The sequence below is a fragment of the Felis catus genome, chromosome F1, assembly GCF_018350175.1.
Source record: "Felis catus isolate Fca126 chromosome F1, F.catus_Fca126_mat1.0, whole genome shotgun sequence".
NCBI lineage: Eukaryota > Metazoa > Chordata > Mammalia > Carnivora > Felidae > Felis > Felis catus.
The window spans coordinates 55,440,016-55,457,227 of NC_058384.1; positions in this window are offsets into that span (position 1 = coordinate 55,440,016).

Sequence of the window (17,212 nt, forward strand, 5' to 3'; positions counted from 1 at the left end):
ATTAGTAGTAATACTATTATTTTATAAAGTAGATTTTTGTAACATATTTCATCTTACCATTTTAACACGTCCCTCAAATAATTTTTTAAAATGGCACTGTATCAGAATAACACTAGGCTTTTATTTTTACCGTAAAATTTCAAAAACCCAAACTAGGAATTAATGCAGCATTTGGTATCTTCTTTTGCATATTTAAACTGGAGTGAAATAGCCAGAGACGGAAGCTTTTCCATAAGTTATATTGCTTAAAGTATCTGACCAAATAGTATGAAAATTGTTAGTGGTTTTAAGATCACATCCTGATAATTGCTTCAAATCCCTCATTTTGCTCAGTATATGTAAGTAATATTTTACTGCTATAATGATTGTTTTTTGTTGTTCCTTTTTTTTTAATGTTTATTTATTTTGAGAAATAGAGGGCACTAGCAGGGGGAGGGGCAGAGAGAGAGAGAGAAAGAGAGAATCCCAAACAGGCTCCCCGCTGTCAGTACAGAGCCAGATATGGGGCGCGATCTCATGAACCAAGAGATCATGACCTGAGAGGAAATCAGAGTCTGAGGCTCAACCGACTGAGCCGCCCAGATGCCGCTGTTGTGCCTTTTTGATGTCTTTATCCAAGAGGCAGTGTGGCACTCAGAACAGAGAATGCTGCTGATAAATGAAAAGGTTCCTGTCATTGTAGCATTACATAAATCCTTCTGGAGTAGCAGATAAGCAATAGTATCATAAGGTCAGCATGTGGTTCTTCCATGTTTCCCCACAGCTTTAAATTAAATTAACGTATAGGGCGGATGGTCGTATTAGGTTGGTTACTGGTCTTCTTCACGCCATTTGCTAACGTCATATGTGTGATGGCGTAATGTCGGAGATTGACTTCATAGCTTGTTACGAATTTGCTGAATGAACTTCCAGGAAGACATTCCAATACTCAGGACGGAGCACCCAGTAGTGATGGGAAGGATTCCCTCATACCAATACAATCACAGATAGGAAATCATTTCTATTAATTAATTCATGAAAAGTGGGTATTCCCACAAATGGAAGAGAGTCCTGAGAGTGTTTAAAGGGGAGAAACATTTTTACCAGTAACATAAACATTGCTCTCTTCTTACGGGACAGGTAATTCTAGGAATGCTTATCAAATAATAGAAACCAGAGAATTTTTTTGCCTTTAGAGATATTTATTTTTATTCTATATTAAGTAATCACTGTTGCAATTATGTGTCAACACACTCTAAGTGCTCTGGAGATAGAAATCCCTTCTTAACAGAGAGTTCGGAATAAGTAATCCAATTAATTTCAAAGCATTTTAGAATAGAACAACTCAACATGTCATTAATAAATGTTGCCGTTCATTTTGCTCATAAAAATACTCAAATTTTCTTTTTCATAAAAATTAATATATTTTTGTTGCAGAATATACTTTTTGAGGGCTCTTCAAATAAGGAGCCTCCCTTCTTCATTCATAACACCCTGGCTACCCGTGATTTGAGCTCTCTCCTTATTTGCCCAGGTCTGAGGAAAAAGAATAACCTGTTCTTGCTGATCTTTAATTGCTTAGTGCCCTACACAAAGTAGGATTTCAATGATGATTTTTTGAACAAATAACTAAATAATGAACGCATGCAAAATACTTTTCTCCCCCCCCCCCATATCAGTTATTTCCTTCTAAAAGAGAACATAAAATTCAAATATGTATCTATCCATGTTTGAGAGAAAACAGTAAGATGAATTGTTACAACAAAGACACAGTCACATTAGGCTTGAAGTCTTTGAAGATTCCTTTCTTTGGACGGAAAAAAAAAAAGATGAAACAGATGAGAATCGTATATCACAAACCTTCACAATTAAGCAGTCCTCGGGGTCCATGTTATAGAAGTAGGTACGTGAAATAGATAACGTTTTAGTCGCTAATATCTGCATTGATAATGTTTATACAGTGAGATGCCATCTGTTACATGAACATTTGCACATATTAATGGGCCCTGAGCTTGCGATAATATATTTTACATGCGGAGGCATGTCAGAGATTTGTAACAGATCAAATATGTGGGTCTGTAATAGGCATTCTATTATCATGTTAACCATAATTCGACATTTGGTTTTCTGATGATTTTACTGTGAAATTGTACATTTTTAGAGCCCTCTTAACTTCCACATCTTTCCAAATCACTACTGACTACATTATTTTTCCCTTTGATTCTATCCTATAGTATTTACTCTCTCTGTTTCTCATTAGTACAGAAAACCTTATTTCACCATTTAACTACGTCATTAATGACATAGTTGTCTTTCCCAGATGGTTGTAAGTTACCCAGATCAGGGTTTGTGTCTCCTGTCTTTGGCATCCATGGGATACAGAAAAGCAGGGTTTTCGGAGATAGTCTTGACTTTTGAAGAGCCAGCACTAAATATATCCTGGAAGTTTGTTTTTATGGAAAAGCTACTAAAATATAATGCAGATTATATAAGACATAAAATATGTCTTCTTCTTGTTTGCTGGCTCATCTAATGTTATCTGGCCCTGACCCCAGTCATTCTTTGTACACTAGCCTAGTTTCTTTTTTCATAGCACTAACCGCTATGTAAAACAAACTTATTTGTATATTTTTTTACTTACTGCCCATCTCCCTTAGTGTATTCTAAGTTCCACGAGGACAGGGACTTTTCTGCCTTGATGAAAGCTGTATCCTCAATGGCTAGAACTATGTTTGTCTATATAGTACATACTTAATAAGTGTTAATGTTCCTTATCCACTCTCCTTAGAAGCGATACCTTACTAGGATTAGATTCATAGTATTAGAAGGGAATTTAGAATTTGTTCAATCTCACTGTCCACGCAGGACAAGAATCCATACTATAATATCCCTGGGAGATACTTGTGTGGTTTCTGCTTATATTTTCATTACTGGAGGCTCATTGCACATTAAGACAACCTGAGCCATTGCTGCAAAGCGTGTGTTTTAAAAAGATCTTCCTTGTAATGACTTGAAACCTGTTTGGCCGATCCATTCACACCAGGTCTAGTTTTGCTTTATGGAACTATAAAAGCAAGTCAGTTTCAACGTAACTACTCTTCCAATATGTTCACACACACACACACACACACACACACACACACACTTATTTTCCTCTTTGAATAAAACATTACTGACATTGTTCGTTCGTTCTGTGAGGTGTGCCAGACAGGAACAATCCCTGCTTTCATGTCCACATAGTCAAATGGGAGAGACAGATAATTAAACACATTATGTTCATAACACATGTTAAGCGCAATGCTTGGCTAAGAAGTACAAGATCAAAAAGAACCAAAGTAAAATCTGGTCCCGAAGAGAGGCGTCCCCAAGTTGTGCTGATTCAAACAGATGTACAATGTAGCACCCTCCTGCCTCTCCCCATAAGATGTACATTACTTAAAAACACTTCTGAAATTGGACTGTGGTCTTGGTTTTTTTTCTTCTAGATATGGGAACACAGTAAGTATGGTCTCAACAGAGTCACAGGCAAGAGGAAATTCTACCAAAAAGAGCACATTGTATCTGGTTTGGCTACATACGAGATTGGATGTTACCATCATCTGCTAGAATTTCATCTTGTTCTAATTTTATCTGTGGTGTCTCCAAAGATTGAATTGGCTTTCTAAATACGGTTTCATATCTTTCCTAATAAAATAATGTGTGAGTCTCCTAACGAATCTTATGTGTTTCTAGAACTTGCTTATTTCTAATACATACTTCTAATTTACTATTGCAAATGTTTTCTTCATAAACATTTGGATCATTAATCAAATGCGGAGCTTTTTAAATAATGTATGTCATCAGCCATATCACACAAAGTTGTTGATAATAAAATTTTGAATGGAGATGCTTAGATGTTATCATATATACTTATAACTAGACTTAATCAGGGTGAAAATTAACTCCTGTTATAAATATTTGCTTTAAAATGTTTTCCCTCATGTTTGTTTACTTTGAATCTTGATTTTTTAAAATTTTTTAATTTTTATTTTTTTATATGTATTTGAGAGAGAGAGAGAGCAGGGGAGGGACAGAGAGAGGGAGACACAGAAGCAGAAACAGGCTCCAGGCTCTGAGCTGTCATCACAGAGCCCAACGCGGGCCTCGAACTTGCGAACAGTGAGATCGTGACCTGAGCTGAAGTCGGACGCTTAACCAACTGAGCTACTCAGGTGCCCCTCAATCTTAATATTTTTGTTTTTAATGATGCCTGACAATTCTTGTCACACATACTGAAACACACATTCTTTTCACAAGCCCACATTTTATTTACACCATTATTCTCTCCTATTCTTTCACTTTCTGAATTTCGTTTGATCCTTGTTATGAAGTCCAAGTGGTCCTGGAGCTGCATGGAAAGAAAGACTGGCTTCCGTAAATCTGAGGAACTTAACAATTTTGGCCATTGCACAGATTTTAGGTATAATGAGAACACAGCAAACTTAACATAAAAGAAAGAAACAGAAAAGAAAAAAAAAAGCCAGAAATACAAGCCTCACAGAAAGGTCTTTCGTGGCTGACTGGTTTTATTGTCCAAAGATGGCCACCACAGTATCTCTCTGGTTACATGCGTTTCTAGAACCTGTCAAAAGATGGAGTACAACTCCCTTCCCCTTGATTCTAGGAAGGCTTCTCGCTCACTTGCAAAAACAAAATAAAATGAAGCAAAAATACTGCTGTGTGACTTCTGGGCCAATTCATAAAAGGCAACATAGCTTCCATTTGGCTTGGCTTCTGTCTTGAAATCTTTGGCTGCCATGTAAGCAGTCTGACTATGCGGAAGCCATCGTGTGAGAGGAAGCCCAAACTAGTCCATGAGCAGAGATCAGATGGAGAGGCCCTGAGACCACACGGAGAGAACCAGATGCCCCACCAGCCCCTGGCTGATTGCTACTCTGACCCCACCCTTGCCACTGTTTCAGCTCGAGCCCCCATCTGACTGTAGAGTCCCGTAGCCAGAACTACCCGCCTAAGCCCTTCCCAAACACCTGACCCGTAGAACTATGAAGGATAATAAAATAAATGCCGTGGTTTCAAGTCACGAAATTTGAGGGTCATTTGCTATGCAGCCATAGATAACCACCATGGCTTGCAGAAACTTGGTGCCGAAATTAAGATAATGAAGGATAATCTCGTTCTATGCACAACTTCAAAAGCAGTGTATGAGATTCAGAATTCTCTGGTCCTCTAGAAATTTCCAGCAGCTGGTGGTATTTGTAATACAGCAATATCTATCATTATGTTTTACCATAATTTGTTAAATGTTATTGAACTTAATAAAATATGCATCACATTAGTATAATCTCTTAAAATCAGCTTCCACATCTTTATTAAATCTAGCGGGAGATTTTTTTATTATGTTCTGTAAGGGTAGATGCCAAATCAAGGTCTTTTAAATGTATTACTTTACACATGTGTTAAATCCTGATATAAAATAGCGTGTTCAGATTATTTCAGCAAGAAATGATAGAAACCCTTACTTCAAACTGGTTTACACAAGAAGGACATCTATTGTCTCAAGAAATTAAGAAATCAGGGATCTGCAAGGATGGCTTGTACTCTGCCTCCTGGAGTCTCTCGTGTCTGCCTCATCCATGGGTTGACTTCATCCTTACATCAGTAGCAAGATGGCTGCCGTGGTTCCTCCATTACCTCCAGACACAGCAATGTCCAGAAAGAACAATCTCTTCCAGTGAATTCTTGCTTTGAAGGAAAAACTCTTTTACATTTACATTTGGTTCAATCAGCAATTATTTATTCAGCACCTGCTAAATGCCAGGCAGTAGCCTAAGTGCTTGAAATGCTTGTCATGCTCCTAGGAAAACAGTAGACCTCCCACCAACCACTGTGAATGGTTGAAATCTAATCCAAGGTATTTCAGGAAAAACATCATTCTCCCCTAATCACTTGTACCACTTGGGGCTTTTCTACCAAGGGTACAATGGAGGAAAGGATATTCAGTAAGCAGTGAACACTGTCTATAAACAGAACTTATAAGAATATATTGTTATTCGGGGCACCTAGGTGGCTCAGTAGCTTAAGCATCCCAACTTCAGCTGAAGTCATGATCTCAGGTCTCCTGACTTTGAGCCCGGCATCGGGTTCTGTGCTGACAGCTCAGATCCCGGAGCCTACTTAGGGTTCTGTGTCTTTCTCTCTGTCCTTCTGCTGTTTGTGCTCTGTTTCTCTCTCTCTCTCTCTCTCTCTCTCTCTCTCTCTCTCAAAAATAAACATTTATATATATATATATATATATATATACATATATATATGTATATATATATATATATATATATATATATAGTTTTCAATTTGTGAGGACTGTGTGATAATGTAAAAGTGTCTTGTTACCTGTTAGCTTAAATAACCAGGATTTTTATTTTCATTTTTTAATGTTTTATTTATTTTTGAGAAAGAGAGAGAGAGAGAAAGAGAGAGAGAAGGATGCAGACAGAGCATGAATGGGGGAGGGGCAGAGAGAGGGGGGAGACCCAGAATCTGAAGCAGGCTCCAGGCTCTGAGCTGTCAGCACAGAGGCCATTGCAGGGTTCGAACCCATGAATCGTGAGATCATGACCTGAGTCGACGTCTGAGGCTTAACTGACTGAGCCACCCAGGCGCCCCAATCAGAATTTTTAAAAGTGTATATAAAATGATTGGAACTATATTTTTAAAGATCTTGGCATATTCAAAAAGACCAAATAGCAATACTAAAATGCTAGCAACATATTGCCTGTAGTTCCGGTGATAGAACTATTTGCATATTTGCACGTTCTATTTATGTTTCCACTTTCCCCCTAAATTTTCTTTAATGAGCTTGTTCCTCTTTAAATAGTTCTTTAAATAAAAAGTAATTTCTTGTCAACTGTGTCCAGTGACATTATCTACTGCCTAATCTAAATCAAATAAAACAAATTTATGGAGCCTGAAGTTTCCCAGTCTCAGATCATAGTAATGACATCTTTTTTATTTTTCTTCGGCACTCCCAGCTCAACCGAGAAACAAGCAATTTTAAATAGAGAAAGAACTCTCTTGTCAAGAATCTTTAGGTCAATGATCAGGAATATATAACATTTTAGAGTTTAAATATTTACCAAAGATTGAGATGATTATAAATTCACTACATATATATATTCTTACAACCATACTTGGTTTTGGTTAGTGCTAACGTATCTTCTGTTTGAACTAGTTAACGATTCCCTGGAAAGTCTGTTTTTAGAGTATAAAGAGGAATAAAAACCATTTCTTCAAGCATCTATATCATGATATGCCTGGAGCCTACTAACATCAGGCCTAAAAATAAATCAGATATAGTCCATCTATCTATCCTTTCCATTACTCTTTGGTTTCAATTTTCATTAGGACTCATGTTTGAGGGGCTAAATATGAGCACTTCCAGGCTGTTTGGAGACACACATTCTCTTGGGAAGGAAGGGTATGCAATGGAAAGGCAGCAAGCCTGCTTTCTACCACTGTGAGTAGGACAATTCACAAAATACACTCAGTAAGAAGAGTTTGCAAGCAAAAAAAAAAAAAAAAAGAAGAAGAAGAAGAAATCACAATTTCTCGTTGCACTAACACATCTGTATTCACTAGCAGAGCTCCATTTAAGATTTTGAAAATGTAGTTATGGAGGATGAGCATGCAGCGATCTGCTTTTTAAAGGTGACTACCAGGGCGCCTGGGTGGCTGAGTCGGTTCAGTGGCCGACTTCGGCTCAGGTCATGATCTCACGGTCCGTGAGTTCGAGCCCCGCGTCGGGCTCTGTGCTGACAGCTCAGAGCCTGGAGCCTGTTTCAGATTCTGTGTCTCCCTCTCTCTGACCCTCCCCCGTTCATGCTTTGTCTCGCTCCGTCTCAAAACTAAATAAACGTTAAAAAAAAAATTTTTAAGGTGACTACCCACGAAACAAACTCCTGTGACCAGTGTCTAAGCACTTGCATCTAGAGGAAGGAAGCCCACATCTGGTCGCACGGATGTGTTCGCTGCTGACCTCTCAAAGCTGTTTGCAGGAACACAGTGAGTCCTGCTCTCTCCTATCAGTTTGACACCTCGACAACTCAGAGCCGGTAGGATTCTTCATCAATCACCTTGATCACAATGGCTGTATGGACAGGGAATTTAGGAGAGCTGATCTGCCCTGTCACTTTGGGCTATGTGAAGAACATTGTTCTTTTTTTCTTTCTTACTTTTCTTTAGGCTATCTCATCCATCAACCGAGCTGCACAACAAGTGAGACCCAAAGCTAAAAAACACATATAATGACACTTGGTTAAATGATTGGGCACCGCTAAACCCACAAGGAATCAGGCTAACCATTCAGTTTGATTTACAGAATCAGTCCCCCGGTTGTTATATACTCATGTAAACAAATGAATGTTTGCCATCATGCATCATCTGGCTATAGGCTCTGGTCTTGCAAAGACTTTAAATGTCCAATGTAACAGGATACATTTTCAAAATTAAACCAAAGACTTTGAAATCTTGGAATAAATCAAAAAGTACATTCTTGGAAAAGAAGAGGTGCCCACAGAATATCGTAGTGCTGGTAAGGAAGTTTCGACATGGGAGGCAGATGCAGGTGTACGTAACCTATTAGTTCAAGGGTAAGCAGTGCCTAGGTGTGTCAGCCCAAGTTGTGGCGATGCATCGTGAGAAATACAGTGAGCGTGGCTGCAGTGGCTCCTAGAGACAGCTGGGGAGCCTCTGAGCTCTGATACCTTGGAGGTCACATCTCCCTCTGAATTTAAAGGTGCCTTATTTTGTCTTTTACATCAGTGAATATGATTAAACTCCTACTGTTGTGTTAAATTTCCAAGATTGTAAAAAGTCAGGGGAATTAAAAAGGTCACTGCAGTATTTCATTTCACTAGCAAATCTGTGGAATAATGTTATAGGAGGACAAGGGAAATTGCTTGAACTGAGAATCTGTATCCAAATTCTGGAAAACCTAAGTGGGAAAACCTAGGTGGGAAAGGTATGTACTTACACACCTAAGAGGAATGTAAGTACAAAATGAGACTCCTTACCATGTGGTATTATACAGCCAAGAAAATTAGGATGCCATTTTAATGGCAGAAGGAGACTAGATTCTGGTCACTTAACATGAAGATTTGCCACCTGTTAGTGCCAGTGGCCCTCTTTCTGTGAACACCTGAAGTTGTTGATAAATTAGAAATGTCGGTTCTATACCTCAAAGCCATAAAGTAACTACACAATATAACCTTTCCTATTTCAGTAAAATACCACTATTTTACACAGATGGAAGTAAAAAATCAGATATAAATACGAAATTAAGATATAGTGAAATCCACAAAAATTGAATATACACATGCATGAGCAAGTCTGCACCTCATTTACCCAGCAACAAAATGTAAAATCCTTTGCTTAAGTCTATAAGATGAAAAAATATTCACGTGGCCCATAATAAAAATAACTGCAATGCATGTTAATGCATATGTGTTCTAAATTCTGGTGCGAGTCGAGTCCCATTAGCAATATGATACTTTGCGATATTTTGAAATTCAAGTTGTTTCAAGGACAGACCTTTCAAGGCATCCAAAAGGACTGCCTCAACTTTAACCTAATTTACTGTCTGCACAACCTCAAACACCAACATAGTCCAGCTTCAAAATAAGCTAATAGTCATGATGTTTGATTGTAGAGAATACATTTTCAAAATCCTATAAATCTTTGATATTAGAATTTTGGATAGGATTTTTAGGCTTTCCGAGGTAAATGGTGTGCTCTATTAATCAACATTTGCTGAACTCTAAAAACATGTCAGGCAAGTGCGTTATGGGTATTACCTCATTTCATATTCTCAAAATTCCTATGAAGTAATATTATGATGCCCATTTTATAGATTAGGAAACTGAGCTAAACAAGCTAAGCAAATTGGATGAAGTATATGGTGAGCTGTAATATGACTCCGCAGCCCAAGCTCTATTATATACTTATAGACTTACATATTTGGTATCCTCTTTTATGTAGACACGATTTAAGCCCCAAACCACAAAGTCCTTCATTCAGTCAATTGTGTTGTCAACAATCACATGGTTAGGAAAATAGTTTGATGACATTCACGTTAACAATTTTTGGTCTTCTTCATTTTTTTAATCGTCTACTTAATCAGAACACCAAACTGATGACTATTAAAGAGTACGTGTTAATCTGCTGTCCAGCAAGGGTTTGGTGAACTACATGAAGAGCGAGCCACAGGATTCTCAGCCAAGGTGAACTGAGCACTGTTACAATTGTGTGCAACATGTGACACACACTCCCAACAGACAAAGCTCCTAATATTGCCCATGTTTGTCTCAGTGTCACCTCATAACCTCGGGACGACAAATATAAACATGAGCTATGGTTTGATAGAAATGACAGGTAATTTTGCAACATACGGAAGAGGGTCAGAGCAGAGTGTTGGCTTTGGTTGTCCTGAGATCGGCCCCGGAGCCAGGGCATGCGGGCAGCTAGTCTACGTAGGAAGTGACCGTAGGAAGCATGAGTAAGAAAGCAAGGGGAGTCAGGAGAGTGGGAAGCCCCAGCCAGGCTGTCCTCTTAGCTCTCACTGGGGGCAACTGGGCTTCATCCCACGGGGACCCTCATGGATCCCATGGACATGTCCACATGGACATGTAGGTTGTGCCTCAGAACGGTCCCTCTCAAAGATGGAGAGCTGGAGCATTAATCCACAGATTCCTGTCCAGCAAAAGTTGAAAATCTCCCAGGGATCGAGGTAACTGATTTGCACTTCTCTGTTGCGCTCTAAGCAGACTCTGGAGAAAGCTTTAAGGTGGAAGAGTGGAGAGAGCCTACAGCAGCAACATCGTCGTGCACATGGGAAAAGTGACCTGAGGAGTCAGAAGTGAGCGGGAGACGTGCAGCGAGGCACAGGTGTGCCCTGTGAATTATTTTTCTTATCTATCCGTAGCCTCACCTACTGACCTTTGTTTAGGAGAAGATAGATGTGTATGAGGACAAAGAGTTGATAAGTCTGAGGTCATCGGGACTCTGCAGGAGTTTAAACTAGAATTGTGACCTTATTGTTCCTGCCATCTAAGCGACTGACCTAACCAGTGTGTAATCGTGGGTTTTTTTTTTAATTGCTTTAATGGAGCATAGTTGACATACGATAAATTGTGCATAGAGCGCATAATTTGCTATATTTTGACATATACCTCTACCTATGTATATCTATATCTGTACCTATATCTATCACCACAATCAGGACAATGAACATACCCATCACTTTCAGTTTGCTTATTTTTTCTAGATGTTATAATGAATTCTCTTCCATTTTTTATAACAACAACTATTATTATTATTAATATGAAGAGTGACTAAGCATGTGAAATGGCTGTTACCTTCCTTTCCCAGTAAGACTTCATTTCATTTGCAACTGTTTATGAATAGAAAAGATCATGTGGACTTAGGCATCAAGCAGACCTGGTTGGAATATTGGCTCTTTCTTCCAGTTGCTAGTTGTGTGTCCTTGATCCAGCCACTCATTTCGGTATTTGCAAAACAGGGATGATTAAGCCTATCTCAGATGTGAGGATTAATACAATGTCAAGCACGTAGGGGGCTTCAGCTCAGGTCATGATGTTGACGTTTATGAGTTCAAGCCCCGCCTCTGGCTTTGTGCTGACAACCTGGAGCCTATGTCTCCCTCTCTCTTGGCCCCTGCCTCACTCGCACGTTGTCTCTCTGTCTCTCTAAAAATAAATAAACATTTTAAAACTTAAAAAAAAAACCCACAACACCAAGCACCTAGAGGTACAGCCACCACATCATAGACACTCAGTAAATGGCTGTTTTCTGTCTTACTATTACTTCAAGGTTTGAAATGTCTGCAACCGGAAAGTTATTCAATTTAAAATCCGATTGTGTAATGCTTTGAGCTCTTAAGGACCTTCCATATTCCAATAATGGACTATTTAACCCCATGATAATACTTTTCTTCTCTCTCTTCTCCTTTCGCATGTGACCAGACAGTAACTTATATGATCAAATGGTAAACTATTCTAACAATACTATTTTGAGGGGCCAGAAGCACTGATACAATCTTTCCCTTTTAGGAGGTCCCGGTCCCGCTTACATTCACGTGAGCTCTGAGGACATGACCTGATTCATTCTAATTATGTTTGCATTCGACAGGGTCCTTTACAGGAGTATTTTTGTACATAAAGTATAGCAGAGGTTACCACACTTGGCATCAGATTTATCTGGGATGCTGTTTGTTAAGAACACAGATTATTGGGGTGCCTCAGTGGCTCAGCTGGTTAAGCGTCAGACTTTTGATTTCAGCTCAGGTCGTGATCTCAAGGTTCAGGGGTTCAAGCCCCGCGTTGGGCTTTGCACTGACAGCACGGAGACTGCTTGGGATCCTCTCTTGACCTTTCTCTGCCCTTCCCCTGCTCGTGCACATGCTCTCTCTCTCGAAATAAATAAATAAACTTACACACACACAGATTATTTTTTTTTTACACACACAGATTATTGTACTCTATTCCAGACTAACTGAATCAGAATCTCTCAAGCTGGGGGCCTAGAAGATTCCGATTCACTAATGAAGGGGAACAGCAGCACCGGAAGACCTCGCACTGGCGTGTGACAACCACAGAGAAAGCTCACGGTATACTAGAAAGTGTAGAAAGCCTGTGGTTTGGTTTGATTTTTGTTATGAACGAGTTTGTATGTCTTTGTGCAACATGGAAATTGGAGACAGGATATTTAAGCAATGCTTTTGACTGTTTAACCTAAATAATTGGGCTCATTCACCCTCATGCTGGCATATTCAACCTCCGTGGACTTGGGGGACGTTCCTGAGCAAGCACAAACACCTAGTGAAGAGTTAATTTCCTTTCTTGTATTTTGGGCTCCTGTGAAAGCTGACATAATTGTGAGACCAAGCTGTGTTTAATATCAGCAGATGTACTTTCTAAGTTTTTCAGTGTGATCTTTGTCTAAGTATTCAGGGATTTCGTGGTTATCCGTAGCGTACTCGGTCCATTTGCACACCTGTGTAATCCACACCTTATGCAAGTCTAACAGGGTGCATACTATGAACTGATGTTTTCTGCCTTAAGCACGCATTAGGTAAAAATGGAAAAAGATTCTTTGACATTGAAAACCATCAAGCTCAAACACCTAGAAAAGAAGTATTTGTGGGTAACTAACAGCTTTCAGATTGCAAAACTAAGTTATTTCAGACTCAAATAATAGTCCTGGATAACAGCTTTTGTGGTAACTGGATTTTTAGGTTAATTTGTGTAACAGAGAAGCCATTTGTGTTTCTGGCCTCTCTATGTGAGTTGGCCTTTCATGTAAATAAATAGAAAGATCGTTGAGGACTTACTCTACGTTGCAGCCAAACCCTTGGCATACTTAACATTTACTATGTGCTCATTAAGTATCTGTTGATTATGTGAGCTAATCCGTTCATTCATTCATTATTGAACATTCAGTGAGGCAAACCCTAGTCTGATGAGCAAACTAATATATGTATTACACACCCTAAAAGAGGCTTCATAAATATGCAACGTTAACTTACCTCTGGTGATTTTCTATTTCGGTCTTGTTCCAGAACAGAGTGGTATTTCTAAAACTGTCAGAGTAATCTTTCTAAAACTCAAACCTAATCGGTAATCCTTCTTAAAGGCCTTCAAAACAATGGCTCCCATGCTGAAATTTAAAAAAGAATAATAATCAAAAAAAACTTCCTTGGCCTGATATATCAGGCCAACATGCAGTGACACTTTCCCACATCTCGAATCACGTGGTTCGCCTCTGACTTCCTACAGTCTTGGCTGGACTGCCCACCTTCTCATGTGCTCCCAGGCCTCACCTTATCCATTCTATTTTCTGCCTGCTCAAGTCACCTGTATCTGCCTCCTGATTCCTCGAGTCTGTGCACACGGGTCTCTCTTTCCCTGAGGCTTTCCCTGACCCTTAGCCTGAGTTCCAAGCCACCCGTTGTGCTCCAGGGCCCCTGATCACACTTCTCTCACTGTGCAATGCACTGTGTGTGTCACTGTGAGAACCAACTCTCTCCAGGAGATGATGCATTAGCAAAGAACACAAATGGTGTTATTTCTGTGTCTTCAGTGATGACTATAGAGTCAAGCACGTAGTAAAGGTTCACAAAACACATAACGTTTATAGAGAGTTGACTATGTAGCAGGTAATGTGTCACATGCTTTGCGTGGATTATCTCATGTAATCCTTGCAGCAAACCCTAGAGGGGGCTCTATAATTATACCCACTTTACAGATGAGGAAACAAAGGTATAGGTAGGTAAGTAATATGCACAAAACAGCTAGTAACGGAAGAAACATGATTTTTTTTCCCTCTAAAACATCACTGAAGTACGAGAGAGAAGCAAGTCTAGAATTTGGTGAGAGGCCACAAAGGAATAGAGTTCTAGCTCTATTGGATCCTACTCAAACCATTTAACCTCTCTTGGTCTCAGTTTCCTTAAATGTTAAATGAGGGGAAAGGGTGCTAACATTTTTTGAATGGCTATTGTGTGACAAGACTGGGACTGTGCTATACTTTGCATGGATTATAGATAATGAGGTAGGATAATAGCGTCCCCATTTTAGAGATGGAAAAACTAAGTCTCCAACAGATTAACGTGGAGATACACGTTTTCTATCTTAAGATCCTGGACTTAGATCTGAAAAAAAAGGAAAAATGTAATCATTGGAAAGCTTTTGCTAAAGAAGTCAAACTTATTCAGGTGGTTAAAAAAAAGGTAAATCAGAAGTTACTTCTGAATTTAACTTTTTGGATACCCTATAGAAAATGGAGAACAATATTTATACTGGAATCACAAGTTTAAACAAAGGCATTGTTTTAGTTCAAGCTGCCATAACAGAATACCATAGACTTGGTGGCTTAAGCAACATTTATTTCTTGGAGTTCTGGAAGCTAGAAAGTCTAAGATCTGGTGTCTGATTAGGGCCTTCTTCCTGGTTTGCAGATGGCCATCTTTATTGTAACCTCACATGGTGGAAAAGAGGGGAGCAGAGAGAGAGAAATCTGTCTCCTATCCCTTATAAGGGCAGTAATCCCATTTATGAAGGCTCTACCCTCATGACCAAATTACCTCCCACTGCGCCCCCCCTTAATACTTTCACTTTGGGGGTTAGGATTTCAACACATGAATTTCAGTGGGACACAGACATTCAGTTCATAACAGACATCAAAAGAATATCAAGTCAATAATTATTCCTGTTACTCATTCTTTCTTCCTCATATGCCTTTGTTCTGAGTTATATTTCTGCTCTCCAGTTTCAGATTTGTGAGTTTATCCATGCCTGTGTAAGAATACTACCAATTGTGCACAGTAACCTATGCACCCATATTAATTTCCTCCTGAGTGTGATTCATAATTAATTTAGCTTATAGGTGCCAAATAACATACCATGGTTTCCTGCTTGCCTAAGACTATAGCAAAGTATAGTCTGTAATCAACATATATATAAAATCTCTCAATATAACTTCAAAGTCTTTCTTAAAACTGTGCTTCTGTACAACAGCGAGATCGCTTATGAATACAGATATCAGGACATCCAGAAGAGTGGTCTGCTCTCCACTGATTGCCTGAGACTCTGGATTCATTAGTATGCCAGCTGACTCATTAATGTTTGGACTGCTCTTGCCACAAAGTAGCGATGGGGTTCCCATCATATCATTTACTTCCATGCAACCAACATCTTTAACAAGGTCCATTTTGAGGACCCCAGTAAAAGTTTATGAATAAATGGGGAAATATTGTAACTCTCACCCCCTTGAGGTAAGGGCATACCTCGTTGGAGGATTGTATTCAAAGCTCTGGCATCTCTCTTAAAACCCTGAAAAACTAGAGGAAAGAAGTGACACCAGGTTCTAGGTGTGCATGTTCTTCTACACTCCTGTGTTTCAGACTACTCTAACTTGTGTCTCACAAAGACAGAACTACAGACCTGAGAGCCTGCTGAGTACTTTCTTCCCATGTTAGGAAGATGCATGGCTGGAACTGTCCAGTGAGCATCCTGATTTGGGGAAGAGAAATAACCATTAATATTCAAGTCCATCAATATCGTTCCTAAATTTCCACATCAGAACATCAGAATAATCAGTTTACAGGCTTTCTATTCAAAACTTGGATACTAAGTGATGTCTTGCTTTCCCCTTAATAATCCCTCCTCATTGGTTGCATGAGCAACCTTTAGTAAGCAGAAACTGACCCATTACCTCCATCTCCTTCCTCCCCCTAAATTCCTTGCCTGTGTGGCTAGCAGATTCAACATTTGTGATTAAAGAGAGTCAAACCAAATAATAGAAGCAAAATATTCAGCCTTAAGCATTGAGGTAGCCATTTACATGATCTGTCTCTGATAGAACAGGCAATGGAAAGGGAAAAAAAAATCTACATTTTGAAGGCAGTTTTAATAAATATTTTATATGCTTCTTTTGAAATATAGTGGTATTTCACAGAGACATATCTGCTCAAGTTTATCCATTTTATCTTGAAAAAGAAGTTTTCATTTTCACACAAAGTAGAACAGTAGATAGAAATAGAAACATAACAGCAATCATTATAAATGTTTATAGACATAACTAAAGCCTTATCTAAAGTTCATCCTGTTTAAGGACATGTTTTATGTTGTACAATTCCTCTTAGAATATCAATCTAATAAGCACCAAGTGAGGCTGAAGACAATGCTGTTATAAAAAATGGAGAAAAATGATTAAAATATGATAATTATACTGACAGCTTATATGCTCAATCTAATCAACCAAGCTTCCAATTTGTCATAATGTACACTCACTCATACATTATTGCTTAATTATAGCAACACTTCTATTTGGAAAGGTTGTCAATCATGCGAATACCCATCATTTTTCTTTTTTTTTTTTCCCTTAAGAAGGGGCATATTTTAAGCAAGGATTTGAAGCCACCGTGCTATTAATTTAACCCTTGGAGTACTCTTTATGCAAAAACCACAATTCCTATTCAACGTTTTTCTTTGTACACAGATTAATATAAATTTATATTATGTAATATTACTTTTTTAAGTCAGAATTGATATTCGTGTTCAAAATAAAATTAAATGTTGGCAGAATTTGATGATTTTAGGGTTATTAAGATATCTACGTGCTTGCAATAAAAGAATACGTAGTTTTTTTTTTTAAGAAAGAG